A 14,004-nucleotide genomic window follows, 5' to 3' on the forward strand; every position below is an offset into this window, starting at 1 on the left:
TAGATAGGGAGTACTTGCTATGCCGACTACTGGAACCATGGTCCATGGCCACCCATGCATACCACAAATAAAAGGACAGGCTAGTTATAGTTCTGTAAAATGAATAAAAAATATCATTAGCTCCATGTCGAAGTATTATGAATAATGATCCAAGAAAAAGGAAATAGCTAATACTGAACTTTAAAGTTTTGATCATCACTGCCATGGCTACAACTTGTGTCATACGGTCAACAATTTAGAGCGAGATTGCAGCTGCTATCGCTGGGCACTTGACCAGGAAAGGAGCCAGTTTTGACCACTTGTTACCAGGCCACAAGAAGACCTTCTGAACCGTTCATTCCAGTTATTGACCAGTCTCATCCGGTGACTAAATTGCTCAGTCTAGACCGAGTCAACAAGACAGCAACCTATGTTGAGCCCCAGTTTAAAACTAGAGTAAGGCAACCACGCAACCTACCTTTCCACTGAACCATCTCCTCTGTTCCTGCTTACTGCAGCTATTTGCGATGTTACACACCTGTCTGCTCTTATGGATCTTAGCATCTTCTTTACAAGACTCAAGAACAACGAGCATGGCGCAAGAAACAGCAAGCTGCCCACCCAAGGCCTGCGGCAACCTGACCATCTCGGATCCATTCTGGCTTGTCCAAGAGCAAGGAATGGAGACGCCATGTGGTTTGATAGACTACCAGGTGTACTGCTATAACAACAGCCCATTCCTGAGGAGCACCATCCACGACGGGTTTGGAATCCTCAACATCTTCTACAAGAATCGCACCTTCCTCACTGCCGATATCAACAAAATGGAGGACTTCAGCAGGTGCCAAGTTCCGATCACCAATACATCCTTCAAAATCGGCTTTCTGCCATTCAACATCAGCCATGCCAACCGAGACCTGCTGTTCTTCTATGATTGTGTTGGTAACCCAGTGGCACCGCAGCTGCGACATGGACTTGTGCCGATGCATTGTGGCAACAACTCATTTGTTCATCTCGGCCGAGGGCCCTACAATGCTTCTCATGACTATGGAGAGTACTTCATAGAGGGTTGCAAGACCACCCTCGTGCCAGTACTGGGAGCATCAGCAAAGACGGCGAACGCAGGTGACTATGAACAATTAATCAGGGATGGTTTTCTTTTATCATGGCCGGCGGTACCTGATCAGTTTTCAAGAGAAGGTACGATTAGCAGCTAGTAGTATCACTTCGTGTACTTTAATTGCTAACACAGTCATATACATGCAAATATGCAATGCAAAGAAAATAATAGCCTTTACATAATTCCAATGCATAAAGATATAGGTATTGAAAGATACCAGTTGTGGACAAGATTTATTTGTTGCACAGAGTATGCTATATGCTGGGTTCCATCTGTTTGTTTTCACCATATATGATCTGTAATGAATCAATGTTCGCCAAGTGACGAAATTCAAGGAAATGAAATGAAGTGCCAGCTATATTGGAATCGTCTTAATCATTTAACTCCATATGCTTTGCACAATTATTCTATATTGCCATGGTTCATTTTTATGTTTTTTTTATTTTGTGATTGATACTTACATTGACTAACCATAATAATTTCTCTGCAGATGTTAGGCCCAACAAGAAGTTAATTTTGATAGGTATGTCTATCATTGCTTCTGCTCAGAAAATACATGATACTTCATCACAAACTTCCATGCAACGATGCTATCTAAAGGCGAACTGCTAAGTCTAAAATTAACCAAATTATGGAGATTTCTTTAAGGATGTGAAACTGAAAGATTCCTAAATGGCTGCATTCAAAAAGAAATAGCTTACACAGTCTCATACATATACTGATGTAGTGATGTACTATCAACTTTACTAAATGATGCTCACTTTTTGTTTTTTTACAGTTTCTCTGGCTGCCACAATCAGCTTGCTAACATGTCTAGTTTGGGGGGTGCACCGACAGAAGCAAAGGATTTGTCTTCTTATCCTCCCAAAGCAGACTGGTAATAAATCGAGCATGGAAGAAATGCTAAGGAGGTATGGATCTTTGGCTCCGAAAAGGTACAAGTACTCAGAGCTGAAACAAATGACTAGCTCTTTCAAGGATAAACTTGGAGAAGGTGGATATGGCACGGTATTTAGGGGTAGCCTACAGGATGGCTGTGTGGTTGCTGTGAAGCTCCTAAAAGTTTCCAAAGGCAATGGAGAGGAGTTCCTAAATGAGGCAATTAGCATTGGTAGGACATCACATATTAACATTGTCGGTCTGCTCGGTTTTTGCTTAGAAGGAGTCAAGCGAGCCCTTGTTTATGAGTATATGGCTAATGGTTCACTGGAGAAGTACATTTACATAGAGAATTCAGATCTAGTTATTGGATGGGACAAGTTACAGCAAATAGCACTTGGCATCGCACGTGGATTGGAATATTTGCATCAAGGATGTAGTACTCGCATCATCCATTTTGACATCAAGCCTCAGAATATACTTCTAGATCAAGATTTTTGTCCCAAAATTGCCGATTTCGGTTTAGCCAAACTTTGTCACCTCAAGGATAGCATCCTCTCTGTCGCCGAAGCAAGAGGTACCATTGGATTCATTGCTCCAGAAGTATTCTCTAGAGGTTTTGGAGTCGTTTCTACAAAGTCAGATGTCTATAGCTATGGAATGATGCTCCTGGAAATGGTAGGAGGAAGGATAAATAAAGAAAAAGGGAATACAGAGAGCTCAAGTGATCTGTATTTTCCAAACTGGATTTATGACAATATAGCAGAACAGGTACAAAGTTGTGAAGTCATCTGCGACCTTGAAGAAGCCATGAGAAAGATTACCTTAGTGGGCCTATGGTGCATACAAACTAACCCTGGAAACCGTCCTACGATGAGCAAGGTGATTGATATGTTGGAAAAGAGGATCAACGAATTGGAGATGCCACCGAAGCCGTTCCTTTCGTGTCCCTCGATCCCGACAAGCTTGTCGTCCCATACAAGTTACGATTACAGATCATCGTATTGCTCCGCATCCCCTGCTCTGTTACCATGCATAGCCCAAAAGTAGTATGAAGTGGATAAATGTAAATTCGAATTACCATTGCATTTACCATTAAGATCTTCTAGTGTGTGAACTGTGTGTAAAAGAAATGTGAATTTTCAGACGTTACATCGTGTCTCTGAGAATGGCCGAGGCAATGTGATAACGGAAGGCTGTTCGGGATTATTGTACTTGATGTGAATCAAAACACGAATAAGCAAATGAAAGCTGTTTGGGTGATTTATGTGTTTGCGTTTCTGACTTTCGAAAGGCAGCTAACTCGTATAAGTTTGGGGCAGACAGCTAGGCCTCCAAACTGTAATAAGCGCCATTCAGGCTATATAGCAATTACGACCTGACGACCCAACAAAATTCAGTAATCTGGATTGGATGCATCATTGTGAAGCTAAACGTTGCAACAATGCATGCCAAGATTGAAGTATGTCTCCATATATGTCCACGAACCTAGCATATAAAATCAACAGATCATCATATAATCATATTGCTCCCACGGACATGCCCCCCTTAATAAACACCAAAAAATCTTAGTAAGAGTAGACAAATTGACCGTGGAAGAAGCTGAAGGCACACAAAATTGACCGTGGAAGAAGCTTCCCCGCAAAAAAAAAAAGAAAAAAAGAATAGCACCCACCATTTTCCTTCACGGGCGCAGAGCCACGGCGGGGCGCAGATCGCCCTGCCCTCGACATCACCGCCGCGGCCCTGACGACCGGCGCCGCCGAGCGGGCGAGGCCCCGTGGCGCGGGTCACGACTCACGACGGCAGCAGCGCAGCGCCGGCACGGGAGGGAGGTGGCGCGGCGAATCGAGGCATGGCCGCTGGCAGATTTGGGCTTTCGGCATTTCCCCTGCAACCCACCAAAACGAGGGCGCGACTATGTCTCGCCTGGTGCGCGGCACTAGCTCGCCTCGCCTGCAGTCAGCCAGTTCGCGGACCAGCCCATAATCTCTGATGTCATCATAACGTAACGTTCGGTTTTTTCTTTACTTTATTATTAGTTTATATTTACCCCTCCAACATATAGTTTGTATTTTCTGTTTTTATGTTTGTTTCTATTTTTTATCTTTATTTATTTTATCTTCCTTTTTCCCTTTCAGTTTGCAAAAGTGTTCGCCACACATTTAAAAATTTTGTATCATGTATTCAGAAAATGTTAAACATGCATAAAATAATGTCCCTGGTGTACAAGAAATATGTACAATGGGTATGAAAGAAAGTAGTCATCAAACACATGCATTTTAGAAACATGTTAATCACGTATTAAAAGAAATAAACATATATAAAAACTTTTTATGTCTATATGAAAAAAGTAGAACATGCATTAAAAATTTTGGAAGTCAAAACACCAATTTAGAAAAATGTTGACCGCGCACTAAAAAATGTTAATCATATATTTAAATATGTTCAATATGTATAAAAGTGTTCCTAATATATACGGAAAACTTACAATGTATGAGAAAAAGTATTCATCAAGCATACATTCATAAAAATGTTAATCATGTATTTGAGAATGTTAAACATGTGTAGGACAATTTTATTAATGTATAGGGAAATGTATAAATTTTACATGTATCAAAAATGTACTGTGTGTATGAAAGAAAGAGTTAACTTCAAAGAAAATTGAAAAACTACACTAATTTTGTATTTAAAAAAGTTTAGACTTGCATAAAAAACAATGTTTCAGATGTATACAAATACTGTACAATGTGTATGAAAAAACAAATTCTGATATATACAAAGAATGTACATTGTGTGTAAAAATAGTAGGCATGTGTTAGAAAAATGAGAAATAAGCAAAGAAAACAAATAAAAACATAGAAAAAATAAGAAGAAAGAAACATAGAAAATTTGAAAATATTAAAAATGAGAAAAAACGAAAGATAAAATGAAAATGGCAATGGAAAACGAAAAAGAAAAACAGAAGAAAACAAATAAAGGAAACAACGGAAGAATATTAAAGAGAAATAGAAAAAGAGGAAAAAAACATTTCAAAGTGAACAGTTGAAAACACACACTATAGTGATGGGCTGGCCCAGTAGTGTAGTGCTCGGAAATGCTTCAGGCGAGACCGAAGGTACAATCGCTATAAGTGAGATATAGCATTTGCGCCAAAATGCCGAACAGGTGACTTCATCATATGCGCTTATGGCCAGCACCATGAGGAGAGCACACACTGGGGTCAACTGGCGATCACATGCTGCCTCGTGTGGCCCGGCCCACCAACTCGAACTGGTGGCTCGCTTGGGGCATCTCCCTTCGGTTCGGTCCCCTGAAAAACTCCTTTCGATTCGGTTGATCCTTTGACTTTGACCTGTTAACAATTGCCATTTTGGAAAAACTTAACTAATGAACAAAGTTTGCGGGTTTCAAAAAAGTTTATGGATTTCAAAAAATTCACAAACTTGATTTCTTTTGTTGGTTACACGGATTCAGAAAAATTCACAAGCTTTTAAAAATATGCGTATTTGGTAAATGTTCACAAAATTGAAAAGGCTTGTGAATATTAAAACATTCATAAAGTTTTTAAAAACCATGAATTTAAAAAATATCATTAATTTGAATAATAATAAAAAGAACGAACAAAAGGTGTTCTATATAAAAACCAGGGGAAGACACTTAGAATAAAACTGATAAACCTTCTAGAAGGTTTCCAAAACCGGTGAGAAAAGCCAAACAATGTGAGCATATGATGCGAAGAGAAAGTATTACCTGTACCTGGGCCGGCCCGTTACAATAGAATATGCTTCGGGAGGGTGTGAGCTTTTTACCATAAGCAGTGTATCCGGCGCATGAAGCGCTAAATAGGACTAGTAAGTTGCATGTGCTTTGCACGCTAACCTGTAAAGCACGCGCTTGACTGATGGATTATCAACGGAGCACATTGGAGAGTTTTATATGTTCACATTTGGAAGCTCACCTCCAGTGCTTGCTACTTCACTGTCTCGGCTTCCAATGCCAATTTTCTTGGTTTGCCTTCGTCTTTGATCAAGCTCACAGTTTGCAAAGCTTGGGCACCTTTGAAGTGCATTTTTTTTTGCTTGGCAAATGATAAATTGTAAAAAAGAGGATAGCCTAATTGTAGCTTTTGCCATCTTTGCAATTGTCACATGGAGACCTTGGGACACATCCTATTCCAATGCAAATATATACAAAGAATTTGGTGCATGATTAAAGATTGGCTTGGAAAAAAGGACCTTGACCCTCGAAATTGGCATCATTCAACTCCACCCACCTTTGGTGGACCAAAATGGTTGACTCAAGTGAGCAACCAAACGATGCCATGGCTTTTCTTCTTAAGCACGTGTCATGGGAGATTTTGAATGAGGAATGCTCGAGTTTTTCACAATTTTGCATCTTTGCCTACGTCTGTATTTGGCAATATCAAGAGAGAGGCTAGGTTGTGGTATATCACCAGGGTGAAACACTTAGGGGCAATCATTCCTAGAGAGTAGTTTTTTTTTTGCGAATTTCCTGGAGAGTAATCTGTTTGCTCCTTTTTGAATACGACCTTGTACATGCTCTTTACTCCTTGCTCATTTAATGAAGAGGCAAAGCTTTAGCCTTGCTTAATAAAACCTTTACCATCTAAAATACTTCATCGGTTTCTAAATATAAATCTTTTTTAGAGATGTCAATGTGGACTACATACGGAGCAGAATGAGTGATTGTACACTCTAAAATATGTCTATATACATCCATATGTAATTTTTATTGGAATCTCTAAAAAGACTTATATTTAGGAGCGGAGGAAGTATGAGATGGTGAGAATATTAGAATAATGTGAAGCATCTATTTAGTTTCTTCTATGTTTATGGATTGGTAGAAATCTCTCGCTTTGCTTAGAAAAATGTGACTTGTACACGCTAGCTAGATTAATTGCCCGCATACCCTCTACGGCGGGTGAATTGTAGTACTCCTTTTTTTGACATCAAAATCGTAGTACTCCTAGTGATGTGACAAGACAGGTACCGGCTCGGTCAAGCTAAAAAAATCCATCCATTGGGACCGGCCAAACCGCAGATGGGTAAGTTTCTGGAACAGCCTTCTAGCTTCTATATTTTTTAAGAGAAATATTGTATAGCTTCTAGGTGGTTCCCGCAGCTGGGTCAGTGTGGACCTGCGACTCACGGTAGGAGAGGCGAATCCGACACATGCTAGCCGTTGGATACGTAGCACTGACGATTGATGAACGGTAGATGTCAACGTAATGTGGGAAATCAACGGCTCCAAGCACCTCAAAAGTGTTTTGGCGGGAAGCTAGGAGGGAAGTGGTAAATCCAAATTCAAAACTGCTACACTATAGTAGTAGAGATATGGCTCACTCTGCGGTCACATCCCAAACACACATAATTATTCCGTCGGCCCGAGACTTGTCCCTTTGATCTCTTTATTGAAAAATCCACGTGCCCGAATACCACAATAGTTCTTTGTTTTGTGATGAAGGCAGTCTAGCTAAACTGCTATTGTTACATACAAATACAGTTGGCCATGACTCTAACCGCCCCCGTCAAAGCTTTCCCTCACACCGTCGCATCAGTCCTCTTCCTCTTCCCCACCCAGCAGCCTTGTCAGCGGCAAGAGGGGTGGAGACCCATCCGTCTCTTTCTTTTTTCTCCTTAGGTTGTGTTTCCCCCGACTATATCAAGGAGGTGGTGGCGGTGATGGCGTGTTGGAATAAGGTTTCTCCAGTATCTCCCTACCTTGATGGCGTCCGATATGGCGTCGATGAAGGTACCGTGAGAGTTTGTGTACCTGGATCTGTTGGCTCTCTTTAGATCTTGGTGTTTGTTGACTGTTGTGATACTTTTGCAAGATGGATAATGATCTTCCCTCCCAACAAATGCGAGTGACGTTTTACTTTGTCAAAGGAGTTTTCATTGCTCCAAGGACTTGTTGTCATGACCAAGGTGCATTTGTTGTCTTTAGATCCCAGACAACTTGGCGTGTTAGATAAACTATGCGTGGGCGTGGATGGGGTCCAGCTGTAAGTGAGTGGCGCTTTCTTCCATTGGCCTTGTCATCTACTACCTCTGTTCTGCTTTACTAATCCCCTTGTATTTTGGGTCAAACTTTGACCAACTCCCTTATACTTCTTTCTTTCTTCCTTCTTTGGCGGCCCAGATCACGACAATCTCCACACTTCATTTTAGATAGTGGTGGAATAATCGTCCAACTCATTTAGGCTGGAGTCATAAAGGTCTCGAAAATAGTTGATGCACTGAATCTATGAATTTGTTCGCCGTGGTTGGTAGATCGTTTATTGCAGCTGCAACAAACATCTTTTCTACTCCGAGCACATTTTGCATTCTTTTAGCGAGCTAATATTAACATGTTTACACCAGGAGTCCATAACAAGTCCATAACACCAACAGACGGATATATTTCTTCAGAGATACATTAACAAACTAAACAGTAGTATGCTTGCAATAAATAGATACTTTCTACATTCATTGTATCATACAAAGAATGACACATAACGGACGCTTACACACAGAGTATCAACCACACACAATAATAATACCAACGGCTTACGTGGTACAATCCAATAAAGTTCACCTTCTTACGCCAACCTGGTGCATTGTTTGACTATGGATTAGCTTAGAAGTCTCTGAGATTGGACTGGGTGGCACGGACAATCTGGCATAAGTAGTTCCACTTATCTCAAAGTTGGCAGCATCATTTGCAGTGTTCTTCCTAAGCTTCACAAGTTGTTTTGCTACTTCTGTCATATCAGGCCGGGCATCTAGCCGTTCTTTTAAACATCTCATTGCTAGCTTGCCAATTTCTTCTAGGATCAAGGTATCTTCTTCAGTTACAATCTCCTTGTCAAACATTGACCTTCCACTCTTTTCTGTCTCATAGGTATGGCGGAATTCGATGAGAAGACTACCGCTTTGACCATACCTTATTTGTTTCCTAGATATGAGTTCCAGGAGAACAACTCCAAAGCTATAGACATCACTCTTTGACGTTAATTGACCGGTGTTCCTGAACACCGGGTCCATGTAACCCTCACAACCAATCACCTTGTCTGTATTTCCGCCCCCTAGTTTAAGCAGTTTAGATAGCCCAAAATCTGATATTTTTGGTACCGACTTCTCATTGAGAAGTATGTTGTCTGGTTTCACATCACCATGTCGTATTTTTTGAAAGTGCATATAGCTTAATCCTTGGGCAGATCCGATTGCAATGTCCAACCGCATCTCTGCTGTGAGTTTTTGCTTTTTGTCGCCGTGGAGAATATCTTTGAGGCTCCCTTTGGCAGCAAATTCATACACGAACATTGGAACATTCAACTGGAGGCAGCAACCCATGAGCTTGAGAACATTAGGGTGGTTCATCTTCAATTGGATCATCACTTCGTCCGTAAATTCCTCTATTCTCTCTTTATCTACCTTGATAAAAGACTTAACTGCCACCATGGTTTTTGTTTCGTCAGAGAGAGTTCCTTTGTAGACTTTACCGAAGTATCCTTTACCCAAAGGCTCTGAACTATTCTTTGTGATTTTATTCAGGTCCTTCTCTGTGAAAATGGCCAGGCCTGTGGCCCTTTTCAGTATATTACCTCCGTTCATTTCAAAGTTCTTAGCAAGCATCCTTTTTTGGTGCATTATAAATGTTAAGAGCAGCGCAAAAACCAGGAAGAATACGCCTAGGCCGATGCCTGCGATAAAGCATGTAAAGTTAGTTGTAAAAATTATTTATTATCCTCAATTCTAAATTTCTGATTAAACAAAAAGACAACTTAAGCCCACTTTTTTTCTATATCACGCCATGTGGGTACTACAGTGTGCATACTGCGTACAACAGAGTATCTATAGTTATCTCATCTAAAAAATCTGTAGTTAAGAAGAGAGAGAGAGAGAGAGAGAGAGAGAGAGAGAGAGAGAGAGAGAGAGAGAGAGAGAGAGTAATAAACTCAGGCGGAGGTAATAGTTGTTAATTCAATCCAACGGAGCCGGTCCGAGAGATGAGCATGACAGGTTGTTTTGCTTCATCATCTTGTGGGCTAATATCAACACTTGACATAGCTATCGTATGAAGCTTGTGTGAGCATGACGTCAAGATGACATGCTACATGCAGTATTCCCTCCGTTCAAAAATATTAAATGTTTTATCTTTTCTTCTAGATCAATTTTCTTTAAATTTGATTAATATTATATAAAATGACGGCAGCAATGATGGGAACAACAACATGTGAATACGCCTAGGCAGAAGCCTGCAATAGATCGTGTGAATGATCGCAAGGTTTTAAATATTAGCATGAGTTTGATGCAGATGTACTTAAGAAATTTAAAACGAATTACCCACAATAAGATAAACTTAACATTAGAGAGGGTCGATGATGGAATAGCTGGTACATATATTAATGTGAAACTAACGTGCATACCTAGGGCAAGCCTTGCTGGAAATGGAAATTTTTAAGTGCATGGGAATATTTTGGGATCACCAATACTTCCGTAGCCTGAACGACATTCGCAATTGTAGGAACCCTCGGTGTCGTGGCATATGCCATTGCAAGAATAGTTCCGTACACATTCATTGATATCTGCATCATGAAGTTATGGATCAGTGATAATATATTTAATGTCGACAAAAAAATTATTAGATTACATGTGGCAATGCCATTCATAGATGGCTGGATGTTGCGGCGCCGAGCAAGCCACCGTCGATGGATGCGAGGAGCCGGTACGGAGGAATGGGGCGAGGGAGGCCGCACCGAAGCAAGAGGCCCGGCTGTTGACGGGGCTTGCTACCGCTGCTATATCCCGGGGATTTTAATATACGAGTGGGCAAAGGGAGAAACCACGACGGGAAGGCTCGGGATCCTGTGGCTCCAAAGGGGACCCATCTGGAGTGTCCGCCGGTCAACCGATGCAGAGCACTAAGAAGATACATGCCTAAAAATAGGAAACTTAATTTATTTGCATAGGTTTAATCTCATGCGTGCATGCGCAGAAGAATTGTTAGCGCCACCTCCTTGCAGGGCCGCTTCTTCTTTCTCATGTTGCCCCTGACAATTCTCTCTATCTTCTTCTCTTATGAACACAAGAACACACACAGATGAGAACTCTACACACACACACACACCAAGGAAGAAGCCAACTAGCTTTGCCGTGAGGCACTTCCTTAGTGGCACACCATGACTACATTGTTTGTCTTCTGCCCTCTCGGGGTCTCGGCCTCCCTTTTTCATTCACGCAAAGTAGTATGTATACACAAGGATTGGCAGTCAGCCACGGCCCAGCTATACCTCCACTAATCACTAACAGCCACCTGTCACGCCTTGCCACTAACACAATCAATCCACATATCTCTCCAGGGTCAGGGCACGGCTGTGCAACTAACGACCCGTGCATGCAGCTAACCAAGTCTACTAACACGGGCGAGGCTTGCCTGCTCCGCGAAAATGCTGCCATCCGTGCTCCGTGATAGGTGGCGCTCATCCAACGATCGCACGCTGATGCCCTTTTTTTCTATTAAAAACCCCAGCAATTAAACAAAACCGGCCAGCCGTGTTTCTTAATTAAACGCAGGAAAAGACCAGCCGCTCGTTTCGTCTTCTCTCTTATCCACTCACTTTTCCCACAGGCAAAGAAGTAGCTCCTCCACGGCCGGCGAACACCGCGATGTTGATCTCCTTGCTTGTCAGAGCGGGAGGGTTTGCTCCGTGCTCGTCCCAGCGCGGCGCTCATGAGCGAACTGCGCACCAACCCTGCGGCCACGACGTCCCTCGCCCCGTGCGGCGCTCGTAGGCGAGCTGCGCGCCGTTCCTGAGGCCGCAGCCTCCGTCGCCCGGCGCGGCGCTCGTCGGCGAGCTGCGCGCCGTTCCTGAGGCCGCAGCCTCCGTCGCCCGCCGCTTCGTTCGTTGTCGATATGCGCGCCGTTCCTGAGGTCGCAGCCTCCTGTCGCCGGGCGCGGCGCTCGTTGGCGAGCTGCGCGCCGTTCCTTCTCGGCGGTCATCTTCGTGGCCCTGTTTGTCGCGTTTGTCGCGCCCCAGCTACTGAGCTTCGTCCAGCACGTACCATAACATGGCTGCGAAGACTTGCCGTGGTTGAAGGTACGTCGTCCAATTACTCAAGTATATGACCGCTGTTCTTCTAATTTCTGAACCAAATGCTATTTTTGTCCGTGTGAGGTCGGTGAGATGCAAGCAACTATGCTTTTGGATGTGCTTTTGGTCTGACTTGATTAAGCTACGCATGTCAATGAACTAATATACATACGCCTTCTTAAATCTATGCTTTTGAACAGCAAGTATGCATTGGTCTCACTTAATTAAGTAGTGCATTATATTCAATCGATATGCACAAACTCCCCATAAATCCAATAATATATTACAAGTTTATAGTAAAGTACTCGGCTAGCGCGCACACACATGCAGCAAACAATCTTGCATGCATGCATCCTAACTAACACATCAATTCTCTTGGCTCCAAGGTACTGATCCGTCGAGCCGGCCGGTCTAACTTCAGCCTGTCCACGTGCTTGTTACATCACACGACTTTGCTGCCTTGCGCAGCACCGTAGCTTCATATATACTGTCGTTGGCATCTCGCCATCCTCGCCGCATCACACAGCAGCCTAGCATCTTGCCTCCTTCGCACGCACAACTGAAGCACCGTTGCCCTACATACACTTCCCTAGACCATCTAAACTAAATGCAAAACTCAAAACTAAACATGCAGATACATCATGACAAAATTAGTGCTAACAATAAGACTTTGTTGATCTCAAGATGTGATGCAGGCTCAGTATCTCGGAGGTGCTCATAGGGTAAGTTGCGTGTGCACGCGCTCATAAGGTTTACTGTATGTGCGTGTATTGTGGGCATCTACGATTGTACCGTGTTAAAAAAATACTCTTTTCCACCAGCTCATATTTCTAGAAATTTCTAGAGAGTCTGTAATATAATTAGCACAGTAAGAATATGAATAGATTCCCCGCGAAAGAAAATCACTACCAGAAATTATCTAGTTGCCGACGGCCTCATCTATGCCGACGGCGCCCGTCGGCATAAATGGACATATGCCGACGGCCAAGGGCAGGCCGTAGGCGTAGAATAGCCGTCGGCATATGTGTATCTATGCCGACGGGGGCCGTCGGCATATTACGGCCGTCGGGATAGCTCGCGGTACGCCTACGGGGACCGTCGGCATAGAAGAGGTCGTCGGCATAGAAAGGGCCCACCTACCCGATTAGCGACGACTGTTTGACGGCGTCAAAACTACGCCGACGGGGGATAACGGCGGCCGTCGGCATAGAATTGCTAACATCACCGATCCGCGCCGTCGACACGTCATCGATCCGAGGGAGTGAGGGCCTGTGGTGTGGCAGAGATATGCCGACGGCATAGCCGTCGGCATAGTCCTAGCCCATGCTATCTGCCACGTCATCAATCCGCGTGCAATGCCATGTCATCGATCCGTGGGATCGTAGCTCCGTGTGCGCAGCTATGCCGACGGCCTTGCCGTCGGCATACCTTTATTTTTTTTATTTTTAGTTTATATATTTATTATTTTGTGTTTTTTCACAACATAAATGTGCCTTATCTAAACAAAAAACATGCCCTGATGGTATATCGATTGCCTCCCTCGCGGACGTCACTGTCGCCGTGTCACGGAGGGGGGAAACGGTCGACATGGAGGGAATCTGGTTAGAGGGGGGATTCGGGGTGGCCTTCGGGGTGTAGCTATGCTACCGAAACATCGCATGGGTCCCGATGCATGTGTGAAAGTGTTCTGGCATGCGTAGACGCCCGTCTTGGGGCTCCATGGTGTGGCCCCCTCCACGGAAGGCAGAGCCGCCGTCACTTGGAGGGGGGAAGGTGCGGGTGCGGTGGAACCGGAGGGAATCTAGTGTTTGGTTGGGTCCAAACCGTGTTCGGGGATGTTGCTATGGGCTGACCTATCGCAACCAGGTGGAAGAGTCCACCGGTCAAAGCCCGCCCGGCGAAAGTCAAAGGGCTAGATCTACTCGTC

General features: G+C 43.5%; 1 pseudogene; it reads right to left on the reverse strand.

Moving 5' to 3' along the window:
* Nucleotides 1-8,574: 8,574 nt before the first annotated feature.
* Nucleotides 8,575-14,004, reverse strand: part of LOC119271808 — a 16,749-nt pseudogene continuing 11,319 nt past the window's right edge.

The sequence above is a fragment of the Triticum dicoccoides genome, chromosome 3A (genome assembly GCF_002162155.2).
Source record: "Triticum dicoccoides isolate Atlit2015 ecotype Zavitan chromosome 3A, WEW_v2.0, whole genome shotgun sequence".
NCBI lineage: Eukaryota > Viridiplantae > Streptophyta > Magnoliopsida > Poales > Poaceae > Triticum > Triticum dicoccoides.